This window comes from Rhea pennata, chromosome Z (assembly GCF_028389875.1).
Source record: "Rhea pennata isolate bPtePen1 chromosome Z, bPtePen1.pri, whole genome shotgun sequence".
In the NCBI taxonomy this organism is placed as follows: domain Eukaryota; kingdom Metazoa; phylum Chordata; class Aves; order Rheiformes; family Rheidae; genus Rhea; species Rhea pennata.
The window spans coordinates 7,978,819-7,985,476 of record NC_084702.1 but is presented as its reverse complement, the minus strand read 5'-3'; the positions used below and the strand labels follow the sequence as shown (position 1 = coordinate 7,985,476).

The 6,658-nt window shown below is 41.7% G+C and overlaps 1 protein-coding gene across 3 annotated transcripts in view; it reads left to right on the top strand.

The window, feature by feature from the left end:
• The first annotated feature begins 5,919 nt into the window (after positions 1 to 5,919).
• Positions 5,920 to 6,658, top strand: part of SMARCA2 (SWI/SNF related, matrix associated, actin dependent regulator of chromatin, subfamily a, member 2) — a 109,401-nt gene continuing 108,662 nt past the window's right edge. For all 3 annotated transcript variants that reach the window (XM_062599044.1, XM_062599042.1, XM_062599040.1), the window contains exon 1: positions 5,920 to 6,041. The gene's annotated coding sequence lies outside the window, so the exon portion shown is untranslated. The remainder of the gene's footprint in view (positions 6,042 to 6,658) is intronic.

Below are 6,658 nucleotides of genomic sequence, written 5' to 3'. Positions count from 1 at the left end.
AAACAAGCTACTTTTACACCCTAACTAGTGAGTGAACACTACATAAGGGAAAGTCTGCATACTGATAAGGCCAGTATATATATTCTGTCTGAAACTATAAATTCCACACCCTAAATAACAAACACCTTCATTGTCAAGTAGCCATACTACTTTTCTACTTCTGATATAGTGAGGGACAAGTACACATATAAAATAAAAATATCTATGGAGTCCTACTTACCTATAATTGTTAACAACAAGCTCATAAATGAGCATGCACAGAGCAACCTTAAGGCTGTATCTTGCCCTCATTCTACAAGTTGAATGGCAAGTGAGTATAGCCCTAATTTGTCCAGGTGTTTGACAGCATCTAGAGAAGTTTACGTATTAGATCTGCTATTTGCTTTCAGCACTTATGATCAATTTGTGTGGTAGAGCAAGTAGCTGTCATCCACCTGAGGAAATTATATCAGTAGTACACATGACAAAACTATCCTTGTCTGCTGAAAAAATACTTAACAAACTACTGAAACAACTTGCTTTCAAGGAATCCTTTTCCCTCCTCCTTTTGGTGTTTGATTTTTAATTATCATCATACCCCAATGGGCTGACTCTTGCTAAAATGTATCTTGAGATATGAAAGCTAATGAAAAATCTGCTTAATTCTGGACTTGTCTCACAAGTTCCACCTTAAGGTAGGAAGGAATCTCAAGTAAGCACATTCCGCTACTTCTTGCTGTAAAATAGATTTTTTTTATTTGGTTCAGATAGAATATACTGATTGTCTTGTCTAATAAATCTCTCTCTCTCTCTTTTTTTTTTTTTTTTTTTAAGAATCTTCTATTGCATCAGGCAAAATAAATAAGATGCCAGAATTGGGAAAATATAAATACATCCTACTTTCAAGAAGCTTCACAGTCTCACTTCTGAGGATACATGAACCATATGACAGCCCATAATAATAAGTAAAAGTAGGGGTGGGGACAAAAGGAAAAAAAGAAGATCTCGGCATTTTCTCTTCAGATAGTGAGATTCAACATTGTTTTTCCCTGTGGTATAGTTTCTCTGCAGGCTGCTAGGACAAAGATGTCCCATCTTTGATGCTATGAAGCAAGTTTGAGATAAAATGCATATTTAGCAAAAATAAAAGCAATGTTGGTGGGTAAATGTAATTTCCAAAGATATTTAATAAACTTTCCAAGAAATCCATAACACCTAAAAATAACAAAGTTATAGATTCTTTAGCTTAGGCCAAACCCTATCTTATTTTAGTTCTGTTGTCTTAAGCATACTGGCACCTGGACAAAACCTAGTCCAAATCTCAAAAAGTAGAAACAGTATTGATAGCTGACCCTCAACTAAATGGCAAGCAGCAGCTTATTAAAATGAATGCTTCTTATTAGTTAGTGCAATTCTATCTCACACCATTATGCATAACCCTTATTGGATAATTGTGCTCACAAGCAGAAAAAAGAAAAAAAAAGAAAAAAGCAAGCAAGAATAACATAAATTAACGAAGTGGGCAACTGTACAAAGGGAGAAGCTGCAAAGTGAAAAATTAGGTACTTGTGAGCAAAACCACATAAAACAGAATTCACAAAAATCAGACTGAAGGAGGGGAAAACAGAGAACAGAAGTGCAAGCTATGATAAATTCTACTGCCTTGAGCATCTAGTTTTTTGCAATGGTCTTTGGGTAGTCTTTGTGACCACTGCCCTCAATAAACAAAACAGTCACAAGATTTCCTCGCATTAGGAAGCCAAGTGGTCTGTAATGTAACTTATACAGAACTCAAGTGCAAGTCATCCTTTCCAAAGGCTGTGATATTTTTTGCCTGAATAGATTCCTTTTGTTACCTACTTTCATACTGCAAACTGGAACAGAACCTGTAATAGAAACGTCATTAGCCCAATCCTCATTTGAGTGGTAGTCTGGCTTGAGCTGAGTGTTAGCAGAAGAAAAGGACTCGGTCCTCTACGCTTGACTTTCACTATGATTAAATCAAATTACCATAATTTTCAGAGTTGCACAACATAGAATTTATTCTTCCCAACCCATTATACTCATGGTCTTTGCTGTTTATAGGATAAAAATCTTACAGCAGTAATTTTCATTACATCTCCCCCCACTGCCCTACAATTAGCACAACTCCAATAGTGGGAACACTAGAATAAGCCAGTCACCAGAGCTTTTAGCTTTGTTTCTCACACTCAGAGCCAAGTAAAGAGATAGTGTTTAAAAGTGGGTGTGTAAGTTCATATTTACAGTAGGAACATTACCAACCACAAGAAGAATAGCAGAATGGACCATCCAAGAACTACTAGTATCAACTCAAAATCCTGGATTTGCTCTACTGAGCGAAGGTTGTTTGGCCGTTTCCAGTGAATAGTTTTATGGCTCAGAAATATTCCTCGGAAACTCAGAAATGGCTGATAGCACTGAAAACACAGGAAAACAAAACTGGCTGCCCGAAACAAAGCAGCTTGGTACCCAGGAATGAATCCACAACTACTGAAGACATTTCAAACAGATTCCTAGAAAAATCCTTTCTGGGCATGTTTCTATTCAATATTCTTTTTAATGACATAGAACTAATGGGGTTTGGCAAACACCTTAGGGGAGAGATTAGAACTGAAAATAATGTTGAGAAATTGCAGAGAGGCTCTGAAACTTAAGGTAATATTCAATAAAATCAAGTATAAAGTGATACTCTTGGAAAAACATAGACACAAGACCAGGATCACCTGGTTAGGCCACAAAGCAGCAGCTTGATCATACTTACCTCTTCTTTTTCAACAATATAATTTCTTCCCCTCTCTTTTAAAATAAGAAATCAAATCCAACCCTGGAATTTTGCAGATTACAAAATAAATAGGCATGCAAGCACAATACAAGCCACAGTACCTTTCCTGCTTGATCTTCACTTCACAGACATAATACACTCACCTTTGTTTTGGAATGAATTCATAAAGGCACTTTAGACAAAGGAGATAATTCAGCACTGGGAAGACCTCAGCTAAATATTGTTTTTTCGACATCACACTCATATAAACGCACCTCAAGAGTTTACAGCAGATCAACTCCTTTGGAAGAGGCTGTATATTTTAGATTTATGAAGAAAGCCAGATGTGTTTGTTTTTAGAAAAAAAGACTGAAGAAAAAGTATTCCAAAGAAGAGGGCAGAAGTACAAGGCATATTCATGAATGTCATGTTAGAATAAAAGTTTTACACAAAAAATACGTTATTTTCCACAGGAGGAGGAAAAACTATAACAAGCTGTATACTACTCAGTTGCATTGTTGCGAATTATATCAGGTCATGATCCACACTTTTAATGGAGTCTTTCAAACTCATAGTATCACATATTGCAAATCCACAGATGAGTAGATAAGAGTATCTTCTCTCTAGCATACATTTACTTTTCGAAAAAAATAAAACTCTTTCCAATGTATGATGTAGAGAGCATGAGAAGACTTGCCAATCTTCCCTGACAAACAAAACTGATACTTTCCAGGGTTTCTGATCTCAGTGTTTTACCTCATCATTCAAAAAAGTCTGCTTTTTTTTTGTCTTGGGTAACTAAGACATACAAACCATCCTAACGTAAATGACAAGACATTACCACTTCACTGCGGGCATACTGATGGAGGTCAGTCTCATCTCCCCACGTGATCATGATGTCAATGAACTTCACTACAAATCTGAACTGTTTTGCCTTCACTACGTTTTCACCCTTGAGAGCTTGCGTTAAAGTTCAAACAACTAAGTATGCTTTTCCTCTTTCCTTTCTTGTGTGAACACAAAACAGCAGTCAGCACAATCAGAAATCCCTTTTCCTAAAGCAAGTCTTAAGTTCACACATCTATGGCTTCCCCAGGTATATAATATTTTTTTGATTATTTATACAGAAACCTGAGCATGAAGTCATCTTCATGCAGTGTTTTAGCATAAGCCCACTTCCACTGGCCAGTTAAGCTAAGCAAATAGCCTTTGCTAGGAACTGGCTGAAGTACTAAAAGATCTTCCTTTCTGCCATTTCTGCCGCAGGGGAGGTAACATCCAGAAGGTTGGTAGCAAGGCAGTAAATAACACCCTGAAAATGGTGAAAATATAACCCCTTCACAGATTGGTACTTTTTCTTGTGTGAAAATTTTCTGTTCAATTGCACTGTTGATGGCAGCAGCCCAAAACTATTAATTCAATTAAGTAACCTCAGTTTTTCTCTCTTGCTAAGCTGGACAAATCAACCCATGAAAAGCCAAATTTACCCTTTCGTTGTTTTGCACATTTGCTATTCATGGAACTTTTGCAACCAAAGTTCACATACTGAACTCTTATTGAACAGATCAATTCCAGTAAAGATTTCTAAGTCAATTGAACATACCTGCCTCGACAGAAAAAGAGGTGTATCAAATACAGCAAGGAAAAGCCTTCAGCTTCACACTATGCCCATTCAACAAAGATTTTGTAACCAACCATTGCATTTATCTCTGATGTTCAATGGATACTTTATAGTGCTCAGAATATTAATTTTTATATTCTTTCCTTTCTCTCTGTACCCTTTCTGCCAAAAGGAACAGCCATTAGGTTTGAGTTCTGCATGTCCAAACAGCAAGTGAGCGATCTGGTAAGCAAGTGTCTCCCTTGCTTTCTTCCGAAGAGAGGAAAAGCACAAGGCCGACAGATTTCCCAGGGAGGGGGAAAGGTCAGAGGGAAAGGAAAGAGAGGGAAGCGTAATGCAATGAGAGCTGTGGTACAAATAGAGAGAGTTACAGTACCAAGTGGGAGAGTTACAGTACACAAAGAACAACCCCTTTCATTTGTATCACCTTCCTTTCCCCAAGAATGTTCACTGCCTTCCTTTATCTGAACTTAAAAGACACTGGATATAAAACTAGAGCTTAAGACATAAAAATATAACCACAGTTTTGAATTATTCACAGATAAATATCATTACCTAAAACTATTTTAATTTGGGTATTTTGTATGCGTTTGTATATAGACTAGAATGTTTCCCCATTTGATTTTGCTGCCAAGTGCTTTTCCTATACACACTGGTAAACTCAATATATAGTCTTAAAAAAAACCCAAAAGCTATGTTATCTGGTACTCAGTCCTCTCCAGTATTGATTCTCTCTTACACACTGCTCTTCCAACATTTTGATACTCACTTTACATAACCAGCAGGAAAAGGTAATGATAACATCTTGAAAAGAAACAGCAATAATTAGCAGTAGATATGCATCATTAAAACAGAGTGATTATTGATCGTGGTTCTACCAAAAAAAAGAATGCCGTGCAGACAGCACTTGTCACTTAATGACCATGCAGACAGCGTCTAGTGCTCCCGGCGTTGCTTCAGGTCTTCAATTACTCCAGCTGGTGGCTAAATTCTGCAGAGGAACTTCATTTTAGACACCGTCACTTCAAGGTGTGTAACCAGCTATTTTAATACCAGGACGTCTCTTAATATGAAATTTTACTCTAGTGCAGTAATTATAATACACACACCCAAAGGCGGTTCCAGCGCCTTCTTCACCTGCCCCAAATCGCCAACAGCCAATCCCCCCTCTCCCCCTCCCATTCCCTCACCCTCCTCCCCTGGAGGCTCGCTCCGCTCCGCGCTAGGAAAGGGGAGAGGGGAAGGAGGGGACGGCCGCGCGCGCGGCGGCAGCAGCCCCCACGGCCCCACGGGGCGTCCGATCGTTCCCGTTCCCGCCGCCGCCGTCGCCCCGCACCACAGCACAGCACAGCTCAGCACAGCTCAGCACACCCCTACCTCCCCCCGCCCAACCCTGCCGCTGAGTGACAGCCGCCAGGCCCCAATGGGACCGCCCCCGTGGCGCGGGGAGGGGTGGGCGCTGCAGCGGCGGCGAGCCAATGGGAGCGGCGCTTCCTGCGTGACGGGCAGGGCGGGGCCGGCGTTTCGGAAGAGGAGGGCATGGCTGTCATCAGTGAAGTCATGTTCCTCGTCTAGCCCCTCGCTCCGGCGCCGGACTCCGGGTGGCTCACGCAGCGGGAGAGTGGCGACATCCAGCACGGCACTCCGCCCCGCCGAAGGGTGAGCGCAACTTACAGCTCCCTCTCTCTGCCCCAGCCCCGTCGCGCCCCTCGCGCGCTCTCAGCCTGCGCCGTCTGATGTTTTCACGGTCCTTCATTGTTATTGATCCCACGCGCACGCACCTCCTCTCCCTCCCCGCATGAATACAAGCAAATAAACAGATGAGCCCCGACTGGGCCCCAGGGGTGATTATGCGACCTTCTGCCTGTCCTCCGACGTCCACCATCCCTTCCAAAAAATATATTCTCCAGTGGGTGGAGAGAAGAAAGTTTTGATCCAGTGTTTCTGGACTAATCATAACGTGAATCTCCGATGAGAGAGAGAGAGGAGGGAAGAAGAAGGAGAAAAAAAAAAAAAAAAAAAAAAGGATCCGTGGTCGCTGACTTGTGAGTCAGCTGCACTAACAGGCAGAGAGCGGGAGGAGGAGGAGGCAGTGGAGGAGCGCGCCGTGTATGTGTGTGTGTGTATTTATAATCCACGTATTTCCGTGCGTGTGTGCGGGGACGTAACGGGTAAAAGCAGCGAGGGGCACAACAGCCCCGCGTGGCGGCCGGAGGCAGCGGGGCCGCGGCGGGGCGAGGGCAGCCGGGAGGCGGCGATCCGCGGCTGCCTGTCAG